Raw genomic sequence first — 16,331 nt, 5'->3', positions numbered from 1 at the left:
CTGTCCTAGAGGAGGGGCTTGGGAGGTGTGGAGGTGAAGGGAAGGTGGTGGCAGGGAGCTGCAGTTGGCACAATGACACCACCTGCCTTTGTCACACGCTGGCCATCACCTCGCATCACCCTGCAGGGCCAAAGGAAGAGTCAGAAACAGGTGGGCCAAGGACAAAGGCACTGCTGAAGGAACTTCAGACATGGGGCAAGACAGAAACAGCCAGCAGACACTGGGCAAAGGACTGTCAGACACACAGATGAAGTGTGTCTAGTGCAGAAATGGGACCAGCACAGGACCAGTCAGGGCCGGTGTTGGTAGACACTGAGGACAGGACAGTGACCATGCATTATTCATATCCTTGTCCCCTGTGAGCCTTGCACACCTCAGTTAACATTGGTTAAATTGAGGTGCCAAAGGAGGACACACAGGCACTGAGAGAGAAGGTCAGATGGAGACCTGGGGAGTCACAGCTCCCTGCCATGGCCCAGAGGGTAAGCAGTGGGCTTTGCAATCAAACACACCCTGGTCTGGCTGGGCTCTCCCACTTCTTCAGTGCCCTCATCTCTAAAATGGAAATGATAACAGTACCATTTTGCCAGGTCTTTGCAGGACTCAAGGGCCCTGCCGTGTGCAATAAATGGCAGCAGCAGTTCTTCCTGAGCTGTCCAGCTACTTCCCCTTGGTAACCAGGCCCTGGCAGTGCACATTCCCATCTGTGGGGATAGGCCAGGCAGGGGGCCAGGAGCCAGGGGCTGGATAACAGATGTGACCTGAAGAGGAGGTAGGTGAAAGTGCTGAGTCCAGCCCCCTGGGCACAGCAGGAGCTCTGAACTGTTGAATCTGAATCTTGTTTCCTGACACAAGGAGAAAACTCAGTCGAATTTAGGAAGGCAAAGCCCGTGTGTGTGTGTGTGTGTGTGTGTGTGTGTGTGCGCGCGCGCGCGCGTGTGTGTGTATGTGTGTTCTGTGGATCATCCAGGACTTTTGTGCCCTTGCCGCCCTTGGACTGCCAGAAAGACTGGGCTTTGGTGGGCGGCGCTAAACCAGAGCTCAGAACTTGAGTTCGTGTCACTGAGGAGGAGATGCTGGTGGGCTTTGAGGTTTCTGGAGCAGGTCTCTCGCCATAAACCTTTGCGCTTGACGGAAAGGAAGAACGCCCCCAAATTCAGGGAGCTGGCCCTCTCCTCTCTCTTCTTCCCCTCCCATTTAATTGGGACGCCCCAGAAAGTCGCAGGCCCTTAGTTAATCCCTCGATTCCCCATTCTACTCTCATTTTATTCGCAGACCCCGCCCCTTCGCTGCCGCCCGCAACCTCCGCTCGAGCCAGAGCCCCCTGCGGGGGACGAGGCACGCGGGAAATGTTCCCAACCATTGAGGAAGACCAGCAGCCCTTGGTAAAAGAGAACATGCCCCCGCGGGAGGAGCCCAGGCGCTGTGTCCCTCTGGGATCCCGGCCGCGCCGTCGGAGCAACGGGCGCCGCCCCGCCCGCCCCGCGCGCCGAGCGGCCGAGGCGGGGACTACAAGTCCCGGCGTGCCGCGCGCGCGCTCCCCCCTGGGGTTCCGGATGGTGAGCGGCGAAGGTAAGGCGAGCTCGCAGAGGCAGCGGCGGCGGCGGCGGAGACGGAGAGAGGCAGGCAGGCAGGGCGAGGGCGAGAGACGGAGGGAGGGAGCGAGCGAGCGAGGCAGACCAGACAGACAGACAGGCGGGCGGGCGGGCAGAGCGAGCCACCCGCCAGGCTGCGCTCAGCCCCGCTCGCAGCGGAGAGAGCAGAAGGCAGGAGGAGGGAGGGGAGGAGGGGGAGGGAGGGAGAGAGGGAATCCAGCTACCACCACCCAAAGCCAGCGTCTGCTTTCTGTCCTCATTTCCTTTTCCCACCCAGCTCTGAGAGCGGAGAAAGGCAGAGGGAGCGAGAGATAGAGACAGTCAGACAGACAGACAGACAGCCGGAGAGAGCGGGAGGGAGGAGGGCGGAGGAGGAGGAGCAGGAGCAGGAGGAGGACTACGCGGGGCGCGTTCCCTCCCAGGTTTGCAATTGGGGGAGTGGGGGCGGGGGTGTCCAGGGCTGTGAGAGTGTGTGCACGGTGGGGGGAGCGAGGGGGGCGCAGAGAGAGCGAAGGAGTGATCGAGGTGGGGGGCGCCGCGGGAGCGGGGGGCCGTGTCCAGCGGAGTTAGCGGCGGAGAATGTGAGCCGAGGCGCGAGCCATGCTGTCAGCAACGGCGGGCGGCTCAGGGCTCCTCCACGACTCCTCTCCCCAGCAGCCGAGCGCCCGCGTCGCCGCCGCCGCCGGAAGACAGACGCCCCCCAAAGCCCCTCGCCTGGCTCGGACCCACGGAGCCGGCAGACCAGCACTCCGGTGAGTGGCGCCTCCTCCCCACCCTAGACCCCCGCTGGGGACCGGCCGGCCGGGCTCTTTTGTGCAGCGCACCGGGGGGGCCCCGCGCCCCCTCTGCGTGCCCCGGTCCGGTCCGCCGGACCCCGTGGCTGCGGTGCCCGCGGTGCGATCGGTCTTTGTTTCCACCGGGGCCCGCGGCTCGGCTGGGCTCGGCTCGAAGCCTGGCAGGCAGCGCCGGGAAGGGGGAGGGGGAGGTGGACGAGCAGGGGGGGCAGGGAGGGGGGGTTCTCGGGTTTCCTGGCCGCCCCGCGGCTCCCCCGGCTCGGGGGCGAGGTGCGCGCCCAGCGCTGCCGCGCGCCCCCTCCTCCTCCCCCTCCCTCCGTCTTTGGATTTAAAACTGCAATTTGCTCTCCAGCTTGCTGAGAATGGGGCGGGGGGGGGAGAATGAAGGGGGGACCGTGGGAGCGGAGAACAAGGCTGGATTTTAGGAACCGCGCTGGGAAAGGGGGAGACTGCGGAGGGAGGAGCACCTCCCCTCCAACCCCCAAATCCCAAGGTTCCGTTGGTGCTCTGGGAGTTCAGGGGCGGGGACCTAATGACCCGGAGGGGGTGTGGGGTGGAGGAGGGATTTGGGGGCGGCCGGGGCTGGAGGGGTTGGGCCGCGTGCCCGGTTACCTGGCGAACAAAGTCGGCTCACTTTTGCATAAATAAATAAATAATCGCCTATCAATGCGTTTCCTCTGAGGCTCTGATTGAATCGGCCCCCTCTTCCCCAGGGGGTGGGGTGCTGAGTGACAGCTGTCAGCCCCCTGGGCCGGTAGCAGAGGGTGAATTGCTGAATCCCTCTGCTTTCTGGCTAAGGGCGCCTTCCCCTGCTGGGTCCTGGTCCCCCGGCAGAGCCAGAGGGGCAGGGGGCTGGCTCTGAGTCTAGGAAATAACCTTGTTTCCTGTTCTACAGGAAAAGGGACAGCAACCCAGAGTTTGGGGGCTGGGGATGAGGACTGGTGGGAGCTGGAGGGGTTCCCCAGCAGCCTGACCCCCCCAGTCTCCTGCCAGGCGAAGGGGCCAGCTGAGGGAGGAAGGATGTGGGCCTTGCTGGCCGGAGGCGGGAGCTGGGGCTGTCCCTGAGGCGGGCAGCGGGCACCGAGAGGGAGGAGGGAGAGAGAAGCGGGGGCGGGAATTCTCTACCGCAGACCCTGGGGGCCAGGGCCAGATGTGGAGGGGTGGGGAGTCTCCCCTCCCTCCTAGCGTGGGGGCCCTGGGGCTGGGTTGGGAGGGGCTGAGCCTGGTGCCCTCGGTTCTGCACCAGTGCCTGACTGGCAGGGCCAGCTGAATTTGGGCCCAGGCGTCACCCTGGGAGGCAGGGCTGGGCTGCAGCAGCCTGGTCCCTAAGCACACGGAGGGACCCTTGGGGGGCCTGTGCCTGTCTGGCTGGGCAGGCGTTTCCCGCCGGACCAGTTGGTGTCAGGCGGGACTTGGCCCCAGCTCTCTGGGCAGAGCTCAGGGTGTGAGGACAAGCTTTGCCTCCGGGTCAGGGTGGCCACATTTTGTCCGCTGCTGCTGCTACTGCTGCCGCCGCCGCCGCCGCCGCCGCCACCGCCACCGCCGCCGCCGCCGGCGGGGCGGGGGCATGTGCCCAGGCCTGGGCAGAGTCCTGCCAGGAGCATTTGGGGTGTTTCTATTGTTGGCTTGTTCCTGTTCCGTGTGGCTCGGTGTGTGTAGCTGTATGAGCTGGAGCTGTAACTGAAAGATTACCCGTTGGTCCATCCCTCCAACCCTGCTTGGGGGGGTGGGGGCAGCCTGGGTTTCGGTGGTGAGCTGTGGGGGTACCCCCTGGGTGGCATGTGCCTGTAGCTTGCCGTCTCCCTCCTTTGAGCAGATGTATATTTATTTTTGTAGTGATGGAAAATCAAACTGGATAGTAAGTTGAATTCATTTTTTTCTTCTGCTGTGTCAATAGTTGGAATAACCCCTAGAGACTAATGAACTTCTTGCCCCAGAGTGCCCATCCTCCAGAGGTTGCAAAGATCAGTGAGGGCATGAGCTTTGGGAGACTAGTGGGCACCAGTTCAAACCAGTGAGTCTTGTCCCTCTTGGTCTGGCATCGGGGGCAGGTGCCCAGGTGGGCAGGCAATGCCCCCCTCCCCAGGCATCCCCCCCTCCCCCAGGGGTGTAGTCTGGTCTCTCAGCCACCTCCTTGGTCAGTGCCTAAGCTGTGCCCAAGCCCTCAGAGACATTCTCCTGGTGGGCTCTTTCCCCCTGCCTGGGCTCCGGGCCCACGTGCTGATATTTATTTTCTGTAGTAAAATCCATTTTTAATGCCGTTACTTTTGAAATAATATAGAGAGAAACAAATGTGATGTGTTTAAGTTGCCCTCTGTGAGTTTTTAATGTGATCTATGGCTGAGGTACTGATGGAAGGAGCTGTTGGGCTTGGAGAAATTTGGTGTCATAAAGAAAAAGAGCTTGCTGTTTGTTATGGTTGCTGGGCTGGGGGGTCTGGAACAGGGTCGCAGGGGCAGGGAGTCCCAGCACCCCCAGGTGCTGTGATGGACAGCATTGCTTCTCACTTTGGAGGTGTGTGGGTTCAGGATTATTTTGCACGAGCCCTCCCTAGTCCTTGATGGGGCCTTTGGTGAGGGGACTTGGGAGCTGGGGGGCTTTGCCCCCCACATTCCACCTGCTTAGATTTTGGCAGGGAGGCTTCTGGAACCCCTGCTGAGCTAAGTGGAGGTGTACTGTGGGGAGGATGGATTTGGATTCTGAAGGAGATTAAGGGATGGGATCGCCACCTGCTTGGTGTGGCTGTGCTGGAGGCTTGAGGGGCAAACTGCCCCTGGCTGAAGACTTTTTTTTGAAGTGGGGGGCCGCAGGGGGGGGCTTCTCTGGACCAGCAGAGCTCCGGAGGGACATTGGCTGGTTTCAGACCCGCCTGGAACACTGGCTGAAGCCACTACCTCCTCTTGCCTCTATTCCCCATTGGATAGGGGCTTCCTCCAGGCAGATTCGATCCCCCTCACTTTTCCTCTCTGTCCCACCCACCCCCTTTTCTTTTAAATTTGGTTTGTGGAATACCGAGCTCTGTCTCATGTCAGCCACCCAAGACCAGGGGTACCGTGGTACCAGATGCCCAGGCACTTCTAGTCTGATTAGTGAGGTCAAGCAGACTCACTGTCATGGGATGGAGCCCAGCTCTGTCTCTGGGTCCCCTGGGTCTTTTGGGACAGAGCCCGGGAGGGGAAGCCAGGATGGGGAGCCAGGATGGGGTGGAGCTGGGAACTGTAGGGGGAGGCAAGGGTAACATTGTTGCTAATGTCAGCAGATGGGCCCCCCAGGGAGGTGGGGAGGAGAGAGACAGAGACTGCCTCACGGGACATGGAGAGAGGAAAGATGGTGACAGAAGCCAGTGATGAGGGGGTGAGCGAGAAAACAGTCAAGGAGAAGAGCCAGAATCGCAGCCTCTGGAGATGGCGACCAGGGGACCAAGAAGGGCTAGGCACATGCCACTCCCACCCCAAAAGCCTGAAATGAGTGGGTACAGAGCACCTCTCACCCAGGGTGAAATGCCGCTCAGATTGCATTTGGAGGAGAGACAAGCCAGTGTCTCTGGGAGGAGGGAGGAGGACAGGTGGGGGAGAGGGAAGGTCTCGGGAGGAGGGAGACCTGGGAGACCGGGGGATTCCAGGGGTCACTTGACCAGTGCTCCTGCCCCGGGGCAGCGTCTCCCCACTGCCTTCTCTGAACCTCTGGGCACAGAGCCCAGCTCTTCTTTGGACCGGGGGCGGGGCCTGAGGCAGGTACGGCGCCTCACAGGTTGTGGGCACTCTGTGCCAGGAGGCACCAGGGTTTTATAAGCAAGGAACATGAAGAACCTTAGACACACCAGGGGCGTCATCCAGTTGGATTCCCGCCCCCCCACCTTGTTGGGCAGGAGGAAACCCAGTCTAGAGAGGGGGGCCGCTTGCCCCCGTCAGACCCTTGGCAGAGCCGGGCCTGGGATCTAGCTCTTTCCCTCCACCTCTCTCTGTAGTTGGAGACTTGGAACAGCTACAGGGGGCCTCCTGGGTGCAGAGGGGGGCCGGAGCCTGGGGAGAGGAGCGGGCGGGCACCCTTGTGGCCAGAGCCCCCCCAGGGGAGGGGGAGGCGCCGCTGCTGCCGGGAGAGAGAGGGAGGGAGGGGAGAGAGGAGGGGAAACAGTGAGTCAGGCTTCCAAGAGCTGAGGATGAGAGAGCCAGAGCTGGGAGGGAGAGGGCAGGGAGGGCTGCTCAGAAGTGCGGAGAGGGAGGGGGCCCAGCCAGGGGCAAGGAGAGCTCTAGAGGGAGGGAGCCAGCCCCTGGCCCGGGCCCAGCAGCAGGGCTGTGGGGAGGGTGCAGCCAGTGGTGGACTTTGCCCGTGGCAGGTCAGGAAGGAGCCAGTTCTGCCCCCGCAGCGTCCCTTCCTTTCCCTATTCCTGGTTTATGATCCCACCCTGGGGTCTCAGGAGGGACGGCTGTGTCATCCCCTCCCTTCCTCAGTTTCCCATCTACTGCGGGGTTTGGGAGCTACTCTCAGAGGGGCATGGGGGGAGCAGAGCCTCCAGGGAGGTGTCGAGGGGCACCTCCTCAAGCCACGCCGCCCCATTGGAGGCTCCCGCCAGTCAGGGTAGGGTGGCAGGTCTTTCGGGGTTCCCCTCCTCTTGAGCCCTCTGGGAGTTACTGGACCAGGGAGTGGGGGTCATGGGCCGTGAGTGCTGGGATGCTGTGTGTGTGTGTGTGTGTGTGTGTGTGTGTGTGTGTGAGCTGCTGGTCTGGCTGTGGCAGGTGGACTGACTGGGGCCTCCCAGGATGGCCAGTGCCTGGACAGGGCTGTGATTTCCACATGTCCAGAGCCAGCCTCCATTTGGGGAGTAGGCAGACACTCCTGTGACCCCCCTATATCCCTGTGGGTCAGATGCTCCGGAGCAGCTGGGAGGGGAGTGGTCCCTGTGGGAGCTGGTGAGAACTGCCTGTGCGGCCCCTCATGTCTGGAGCTGGGACCAGAACTGGAGGGATCCCCAGAGGCTGCCTGGAAGGGAGGAGGGAAGGGGCCCCCTCCCAGCCGGCTGACAGGAAGCCATCTCTAGCCCCTCCCTCGAGCGAGGCCTGGCACTGCCCCCCCCCACCCTTGGCCCTTCCCTCCTGGATCCTTAGCATCTCTTGCTTCCACTAGGGGATGGGGAAGGTGGGCACTAAAGCTCCCTCTCCCGCAGGGCCTGGCTTTGGGGGGAATGGTGAAGTGAGGGCAAAGTGGGGGCCCCTGCCTCCCTCCCCCTTCTGCACGCGTACGCAGACTGAGCTGCAGGGAGGCCCTGCTTTCTCTCCTCTTTCTGCTCTGGGGTCCTTGGCTTGGGAGCCCAGGGGAGGGGCCGCTTCTGCAGCTGGCTGGCCCCCCGAACTCCCAGCTCAGCCCAGCTGCTACCGAAGCTTCCAGAAGCTGCAGCTCTGCCCCCTCTTCCCACCCTCTGAACCAGGAAAGGCTTTTGCTGACCTGGGGGAGGGCGCCTTGTGAGTGAGTGGGCACCCTTAGAAGGACTAGCACAGACAACCAGACAGATGGGTGGCGGAGCAGATGGACAGAGACACCCACGCACAGGCAGACGGAGAGAGACGGACAGATGGACCAGGACAGGGAGAGACGGACAGACAGAGGTGCTGGCAGAGAGCGGAGTCAGAAAAGTGGAAGCGCCTGGGAAGAGAGAAACAGAGAGACAGAGACTTGGAGAGAGGGAGCTCCAAGGAGGGAGACAAGGTGACTGAGATGGGAGAGGGAGAGGCAGATATGGGGGAGAGAGCGAGTGGCAGGAGGAGATAAAGAAAGGGGGAAACCCAGACCGAGAGAAGGAGAGGAGAGATGGAGGCTGCCAACCACAAACAAGAATTTGATGAGAATCTGGAAGGTGTTTTCTCCTGCTTCCCTCCCCAAACCCCCAGGCCAGCCAAGTCTCCATTCCTTCCACCCCCAGCTCAGTTTCCAGCTGCTAAAGAGGTCAGGGAGAAAGAGAGAGAGAAAGAAAGACACACATGCACACGCACACACACACACACACACTCCCCGCAGATCCGGGAGACCCCTCCTCCCCCATCTCTTCGTGGGGGGCGGGGAGTCGCTGGGGGCGCCTCTCCTATCTAAGACCCCTACTCACAGACGTACCTCTTGTCTCAGAAAATATCCCAGAACATTCCCCACTCACTAGGTGTATGACTCCTCGTATAAGTGCACGCCCCACATTCACACCTGTTCACACAGGCCTCACCTCACACACACTCACAAACCCACATTTTGTGGCATACACGTCTCTCCTCTCACACTCATCTGGAATCTCACAAACATAACTGGTGAACTCGTCCCTTAGGCTTTCTTATCCATACAGGCGGGGCCACTGCACAAGCCTTTTCGTGGGGTCTTGGGACATGTTCACACACACACACACACACACACACACACAGTCGTACTCACACGATGGTGGCAGTCACACTAGGGCAGAGAGAGGACTCTTCCTCTTTGGAGGCAAAGATCAGGGTATCCGGGGAGCCACGGTGTCGTGGGGGCTGGGGGGTAGAATGCCCCCCACTCTGACCTAGTTGGCAGGGTGGGGAGGCAGGAGGCCCTCTCAGCTGGTGGGAGCCCTCCGGGGAAGTTGCAAAGCCTGGCCTGGACACAGATGAATTGGCCGGTGTGAAAGAGCTGAGGGTTGGTGAGAGTGTGTGTGCACATGTGCAAACGTGCACCTGTGTACAGGTATACGGGATGGTGAGTGTGTGTGAGAGAGACTGAGTGCATGGGAGATGAGATACGCATGTGATAGGGAGAGCCAAGGTGTGTGGAATGTGTGGGTGTGGGGGTGATAGCTACTCATCAGGTGCGTATGGGTGATGACATGTATGTGACAGGTGTGTATGGCTCTGCCTGCTTTTGCAGCGTGGGGTGTGTGTAACGGGTGTACATACGTACGTACGTACGTGAAGGGCCGAGGCGCCTCTGGGTGAGGGGGCAGCATTCTGCAGATATGAAGGTGTTGGGGGGCGTTTGTGTGGGAGTGTAGGCAGGGTGCATGTGTGAGGGGGAGCTGCCTGCAGGAGGCCGCGCTTGGGGCTTGGGTTGGAGGGCTCTTTTCCAAGACAAGGATGCTGCTCCTGCAGAGGCCGTGGGCTTGAACACATGCGAAGGGGCTGCAAGGCTCACAGTTGGGCACTGACCCACACAGATGCACAAGGACAGACATACCCGCCCCTGTCCTCCCTCTTCCTCTCTCCTGGCGTCAGTGGTTTTCAAAGGAGCCTCCATGAGGACTGTTTGCTGTGCAGTCTCCCCCCCCCCCGCCCCCCCCCAGCCCGTGCCTCTTCAAACACAGCGATGCCCTCCAGGCAGCTTTGTGGAGGCTCCTGCCTCGACCATCTGAAGGCAGATGGGTGGGCTGGGATCCGCTGCCCCCCCCCCCCCCCCCGGGGAGCGAGGAGGCAGCTCTGCTCCTCCGGCCGGGCACTGGCTGAGACAGATGGACTGCCTGTCTCTGCACCCCCACATGGGGTCTGGGGGTGGGCAGGCCCCCTGCCAGCAGGGGGGTTCTAGCGGGCAGCCCTCAGGCAGGCCCCTGAGCAAAGGCCAGCACTCTGCCCTTCTCCTCCTCAAAGGGGCACCCACCCCACCCTGCAGCTCCATCACCTGTCTGCGCACAGGGACCCAGCTGCAGCCCCTCACGACTGCTTCCCCACTCGCGGCTCCAGCACCCCCTCTAAGCAGAGCCCCACTGTCTCCACAGACACACGACCACTCTGCCCTCGAACACCTTGCTATCACCCACCGGCTCAGGTACACGCAGCCCCAACACGCCTCCAAACACACAGCCGCCACAGGCTGCACACCCTGACACGTTTACAGTCCTGGTACTTAACCAAAACCCAGATTGCTTGGACCCCCAACATACTCCCTCCCAACATACACACACATGGCCTCTGCCACATCCTCAAACATACTAGCTCCTTCTCTGACCCCAACACCTCCCCACATACACCCGGGACCCTGCTACAGCCCGTAATACCTCCTGCGCACTCAGACTCTAGGAGCCCCAACACCTAACCAGACACATCCAGGCTCCCTGCAGCTCCAGAATTTCCCCCAGCTGCAGCCCCACACCTCCCGAACACCGATACAGCCCCCTACACCTTGTCAAACTCACAACTCCCCCCCCCACACACACACAGCTTCAACACCCGCTCCCATGAGAACACCCCCTGTAGCCACACCATCACCTCAAACACACAGATATAGCTTCAGTTCTAGTTTATCTCTGAACACACAATGTCCCCCCAGCTTTTCATACCTTCCTAGGCATGCACCTGTGTGCAAGCGTGTGCACACACACACACACACACTCCCCCCCCTCCCGCCGCTCCCCCCAGATCCCAACACCCCCTTAAACAGGCAGCCCTCTGTGCATTCCCCACAATGGCTGAGGGCTCCAGGACTGCCCTCAGCCATCTCTGGGCCCAGGGGCTGCCCCCACACCTCTCTAAACATGGGTCCCACACTCAGACAAGGACACACACAGCCCCAGCTCCATCACAATCCTGCGCCTATTCACCCCGCAGAGCAGCTCTGCCCTGCACCCCCACCCTCTCTGCAGCCCTCCCTCCCACTGTCACACATTCCAGCACACCCGCCCCCCACAGTGCTTCCCCCACCCCACTTTCTTCTCCCCCAACACCGTCGACCTCGCACACACACTGGCTGGCTCTTGTGTGCTTGCTCTCTCTGCTGCCCCGTCCTCCCCCACTTCCCAGCGCCTCCTCTGCCTGGGGAGGCGTCTCCCCCTCCCTTTGCCCCAGGCCTTTCATTCCTGGACAGTGAGGCTGTACATCTGGTTCAGAGCTGCCCCACCCAAGACCCTGTGCTCTGGGCACCCTGGCCTGGGCTTTGGGGGTTTGGGGCCTCTTTGGGGGCTCTTGGCACCTGGTCATCCTGGTCTCTCAGCCAAGAACTCTGAGTGCCCAGCCCTGCCCTGGTGCATCTGGGGAGGGGGCTGGGCAGGGGGATTTACCCCCAGCCTGAGCTTTCTCTGGGGCTTGCCAGATCCTCCTCCTCCTCTTCCTCCTCAGCTCACCTGAGGGGGACATTGGACCTGGGGCTTCAGGGAGAAAGATGAGGAAGGTGCTGGCTTGACATGCTCCCCCCCCACCATTTGGGCTTGGGGCTTGGTCTCCCTGGGAGTCAGTTCCGACAGTGAAGGTTACTTTACTAGATGCATGATTTTAAACGGAATCTCCACCATCTGTTCCACCCCCTAATTACAGATGCACAGAATCCGCCTCAGAGGGCAGCATGAGGGGAGTGATTTAGAGGCTGAGCGGCTTCTGCCTGCATTAGGGCTGGGGAGACTGGGGGGGGCCTCTGGGTATTGCTCACAGCCCCCCAATCCCATCTCTTTCCCAGGGGCCCCCCCCCGTGCCCCTTCTCTTGCTGGAGGAAGGCTCATAGAAAGGTCCCCCTGACCCCCGAGGCCTGAAAGAGGAAGCAACTGCAACGCTGAGGGAGGGGTTGCTGAGACACCGCCTGTGTCCCAGGCCCCAGGTCTTGGGATGCAGGCTCCATTAGAGCCTTAAAAAATTCAGTGGATCGATCTCCTGCCTGCCTCTTGTGCTCTGGGGAGCCACAGGCACTGGCCTGGCCCAGCTGTCTGCCCACTCCAGGGGTAGCAAGGACTGGGGAGGGAGGGGAGGGGTGGTTGGAGCAGAGGTGGGAGCCTTCAGGTTTTGGCAGCTGAGGACGTGGGCAGGGCGCGCGCCAAGCTGCACCAGGTGTGTTTGCACGTATGCGCCCATCCGCCTTGGCGCTGCTGGCAAGCCTGACCCCAGCTGGGGCCGCGCTCTGTGGGGCTGGACCAGCACCAGGGGCAGAGGGGATGGGCCAGGACCCATCCCTTGGAGGGTTCTGAGGGACACTGGACTACACCCGAGGATGGGTCCGCCTTTCCCCGTGTTGCCAGGGCCCCAGGCCCCAGCCTGCTCCAGCAGCCGCGGGCACACTGCGGTAGAAGCTGGAGCAGTCACTGTGGGGAGAAAGGGAGCGAGGCTGGGCTGGAGGAATTTTAAAGATTGCTGCAGGCAGGAGGGTCTCGGGAACCCTGTGGAGCAGGCAGTCATGCAGAAGTAATCCTATCGCCGCTGCCGCCTGCCTGGAGGAGTGAGGGGAGAGGGGGCCGGGAGGGGAGGGAGGGCTGCAGCCCTGTTCCCACCTCAGCTCCGGCCCCAGCCAGCTGTGGAGGCAATCGGGGACCCCGGCGGGCTCCCCTGAGGTGGCACCACCATTCCACTGTGGCATGTGCCCCCTGGAGGGGCAGCGCCACAGCTGTCGCCCAGCTCTCAGCTCTGGTTTTTATAAATAATGCAGCTTGGAGGTGGGGGCCAACTCAGCCCCCGGTCACCTTGGGTCACCCAGTGTGGCATCTGCAGCTGGCAGTCCTGTGGCAGAGCCCCTCTCCCTTCCAGCCCGCTCCTCTTCTTTGGCTGTGTGAGCTTGGGCCGGAGCCCTAGCCTCTCTGAGCTAGGCCAGGGGCAAAGGAGTGTGGAAGAATCCAGAACCCCTGGTCCTTTTGTACCCCCCACCCCCAGCCTTCCCAAGTTAACCGGCCACTGGCTCAGCAAATCTGGGCTGGGAAGGGATGGTCTGCTCTCCAGGGACCTCCGCATTCCAGCCCCTCCATTTCACAGATGGAGCAACTGAGTCCAGAGAGGGCGGGATGGCCAAGGCCAGCCAGCTGATGAGCACCTCCTTCCTGCCCCACTCTGCTGTCACTCAAGGCTCTTCTCAGCCTCAGCTCAGCTAAGAGCAGGGCCTGGGGGGGCGCGGGGGATGTTTGGGAAAGTGGTTGCGGCTGAGAGGTTGCCATGGCAATGCTGCAGGATGCTGAGCTGAAGTGGGGGTCCTACAGGGTCTCTGGGGCCCCCAGCTCCACACCCCTGTGGTCTTCTCCTCCCCATCGCCTGTCCCCCACCCAGATGCCTGTCACACAGCTCCGGTGACAGGCTGGGTGGGTGACAGGTGGTGCAGGTGATGGGCTGGGTGGGTGACAAGCTGGGTGGGTGACAGGTGGTGCGGGTGCGAGGCAGGCAGGTGACAAGCTGGGTGGTGACGGGCCCTGCTGATGACAGGCAGGGGGTGTGGTTGGCGAGGATGCTGTCTTCTGGCTGGTGGCCTGTTGCAGCCCCCCACCCTCATGCATGTGCACATGCACAGACTCTGGGCCCAGAGCTTGGGGCTAAGATACTAATGAGGCTTATTACGTGTGGAGGGGCAGGTGCCCGGGCTCACTAATGAGAGGCCTTTAACGAATCGGGGAGACAGCTGGGGGGCTTCCAGGAATTTGGCTGGCCCTCCTGGGCTGGAGGATGAGCCAGGTCGGGACCCTTCCTCCCCTTCCCCCACCCTGGTCACTTGGCTTTGTGTTAATACTGCCCACGGTCAGGCTGGCTACCATTGCCAGAGCGCTGGCTGCACTGGCCAAGCCCTTTACATGCATTTTTTCATTTCGATTCAACAGTGTAGGAGGGAGGCACTGTTGCCCATTTTACAGATGAGAAATCTGAGGCCGAGAAGACAAGGGAATTCACATAGTAAGTTTCCACTGCAAGTGGTATTTTAATCCAGGTCTTTCTGTCTCCAGAGCCTGTGCTCTTCACCACCTACCAGTAAAACTCAGGCCTTGGTGCAGACCCAGCCCTCTCAGGGTCTCAGTTTCACTCTTTGGGAAAATGGATGTGTGGTAGAGGGGTAATCACCATAGGCTCTTCAGCTCTGACTTGGGTGGCTTCAGGGACTCCTCCAGGTAACTGCCGAGGCCTCACTCCATCTGGTCCAGACTTTAGGTGACACCTTTGCACTGGAGAGAGGACAGGGCTTAGCGCTGAGGGTGCAGAGCTGAAGGGGGGGGTATCTGGGATGTCTGAACCACTGCCTCCATTGTGAGGTGGGGAGGCTGAGGCCTGGAGAGGAGCAGCCACTGTCCAAGGTCACATGCCCTGGGCGCTGTAAGGCCCCGTGGGATCCCAGGTCTCCTGGCCTGTTGGAAGGGTGGGGCTAGGTGTGGTGCCAGGGCTGGGAGGTCACCTCCTCTTGGTCTCCACCCACCAGCCTGGCTTCTTTCCTGGTGGTTGTGAGCCCCTACCTCCTGGGAGGGGGCGGGGGCGGGGGCCGGGGAGGCTGTTGAATGCCTCCGTAGGGCCTTGCCCCTTCCCCATCAATCTAGGCCCCTAGTGTCTGTTGACCCCCCTCCTTTGGAGATCTGTTGGGGTAGAAACTTTCCCTGGCAACAGCTGATGGATGGATTAGGGCCTTGACATTGGCCCAGGGCCACAGCCTGACCCTGGAGGGACCAGGCTAGGGCTGGGGGGGCTTGGAGGGGAATTTAAGGGAGAAGAATTAAGCTCATAAATCTTGGAGCATCTCAGTTCTCTTCTCCTTGACCTTAATCTCTTACCAAACCTGCTCTCTGGCTGCATATCCAAGGCCGGGGTTTGAGGGAGTCCACCTGCCCATTCCCCTCTCCCGCCCACTGATGCTCCTGCTCCTGGAATTGCATCCCCTATGGGGAAGGAAGTACAAGTTGCAGCCACTCTGTTGGGCAGAATTAAGAACTTGTGTGTCCAGACGATTGGATTTGGCCTCTGATTCATAATGGTAGGTAGGGCAGAGGGCTTCACTGCCTCAGTTTCCCTGGCCTTAGCTTTGAAATTCTCTCCTGGTGCCTGACTGCTCAGGAAGGAAGGAGTGCTGAGACCAAGAGGGATTTCACAGCTGTGGGACACGTGGTGCTGTCCTCAGAAGCCCCATTCTGAGATAAGAGGCACAGCTCTGGCCTTGGGAGCCCTCAGACCCAGAGGTGAGATCTTGAACCCAGGCTGGGCATGTGCTGAGGTTCAGGCAGGGAGCGGGTGGAGCTGGGCGGCTGTCTGCGATGGCTTTTGGAAGCAAAGGCTGAGGCTGGGGAGAGGCCAGAAGGAAGGTGGCAGTTTGCCTTGGGGGGCCAAGGAGCCATCTTTGGTTGGGGGGTAGGAGCCTGGAAGGGTCTGGCTTTTCTATAGTCCCAGGCAGCTGGAGCCTGAGTTCTGAGACCCTCCTAGCTCCCCAGGGAACCCACTGCTGCCTGGCCCTGGAGACCCAGGCGTCCTGGCGGGTGAGGGCGGGTCTCCGGCAGGCGCCCTGCCAAGCCCCGCAGCCTGCTCACCAGGAATCTTGTTGCTGAGAGATGGAAAATCCCGGCCGGGCCTGCAGCTCATCCCTCCCCTCCGGGAGGAGGAGGGGCCCAAAGATTCCTTCCTGCACCCCCCTCGCATCTGGGGCAGGGCCCTCCTCAGCAGTGGGTGGGGCTGGGGGGCCCAGGACAGGCCTCTAAGCCTCGGTCACATGTCCTGGAGCCTAGCCCAGCCCGCAGTGGGCACCAGGGCACTCTGGAGGCAGAATGGGCCTGGTGTGGCAGAGGAGAGGTGGGGGTGGGTGCTGAGGCCAGAAGGGGGCCTGGATGGGGGCCTAGGCCTGGCCCTGGCCCCACTGGCTCCCCCAGGGCGGAGGGTGAAGAGTTGGTTCTCTCCTTGGACAGGAAGACGAATGATCCCATTATGGGAGCGTGATTTTATTCCACGTGTCACGGAGTCTGAGATTAACTTGCTCACCAGTCTGTGACAAACCCCTACACTCTCACACCCAACACACACACACACACACACACACACACACACACAGGCACAGAGACACACATATATCCTTGGTCTCACAAATGCACACCCCACAGGCACACATAAGCATTTCCCTACTACAGCATCCCATACAGGTACACAAGCGCACATTCACACTTAGATACACCGAGATCTAGACCCACAGCCTCAAATGCACAACGTTCTCTCACTCCCACTAAGGCCACACAGACCCAGAGATACAAATGCATCTAGGGGGATGCCCATGGCCCTACCTAGACATGCGCAGATCAAGGATGCAG

The 16,331-nt window shown here is 61.1% G+C and overlaps 1 protein-coding gene across 5 annotated transcripts in view; it reads left to right on the top strand.

Moving 5' to 3' along the window:
* Positions 1–1,548: 1,548 nt before the first annotated feature.
* Positions 1,549–16,331, top strand: part of AHDC1 (AT-hook DNA binding motif containing 1) — a 66,736-nt gene continuing 51,953 nt past the window's right edge. For 3 of the 5 annotated variants that reach the window (XR_007136543.1, XM_047792818.1, XM_047792822.1), the window contains exons 1-2: positions 1,655–2,017; positions 2,250–2,347. The gene's annotated coding sequence lies outside the window, so the exon portion shown is untranslated. Of the gene's footprint in view, positions 1,573–1,654; positions 2,018–2,249; positions 2,348–16,331 lie in introns of those variants that run through there. The other 2 variants (XM_047792820.1, XM_047792819.1) reach the window with 2 other exon arrangements.

Source organism: Phacochoerus africanus, chromosome 8 (assembly GCF_016906955.1).
Source record: "Phacochoerus africanus isolate WHEZ1 chromosome 8, ROS_Pafr_v1, whole genome shotgun sequence".
In the NCBI taxonomy this organism is placed as follows: domain Eukaryota; kingdom Metazoa; phylum Chordata; class Mammalia; order Artiodactyla; family Suidae; genus Phacochoerus; species Phacochoerus africanus.
The sequence above is the reverse complement of the archived record's forward strand: the minus strand, read 5'-3'. Positions and strand labels throughout refer to the sequence as shown.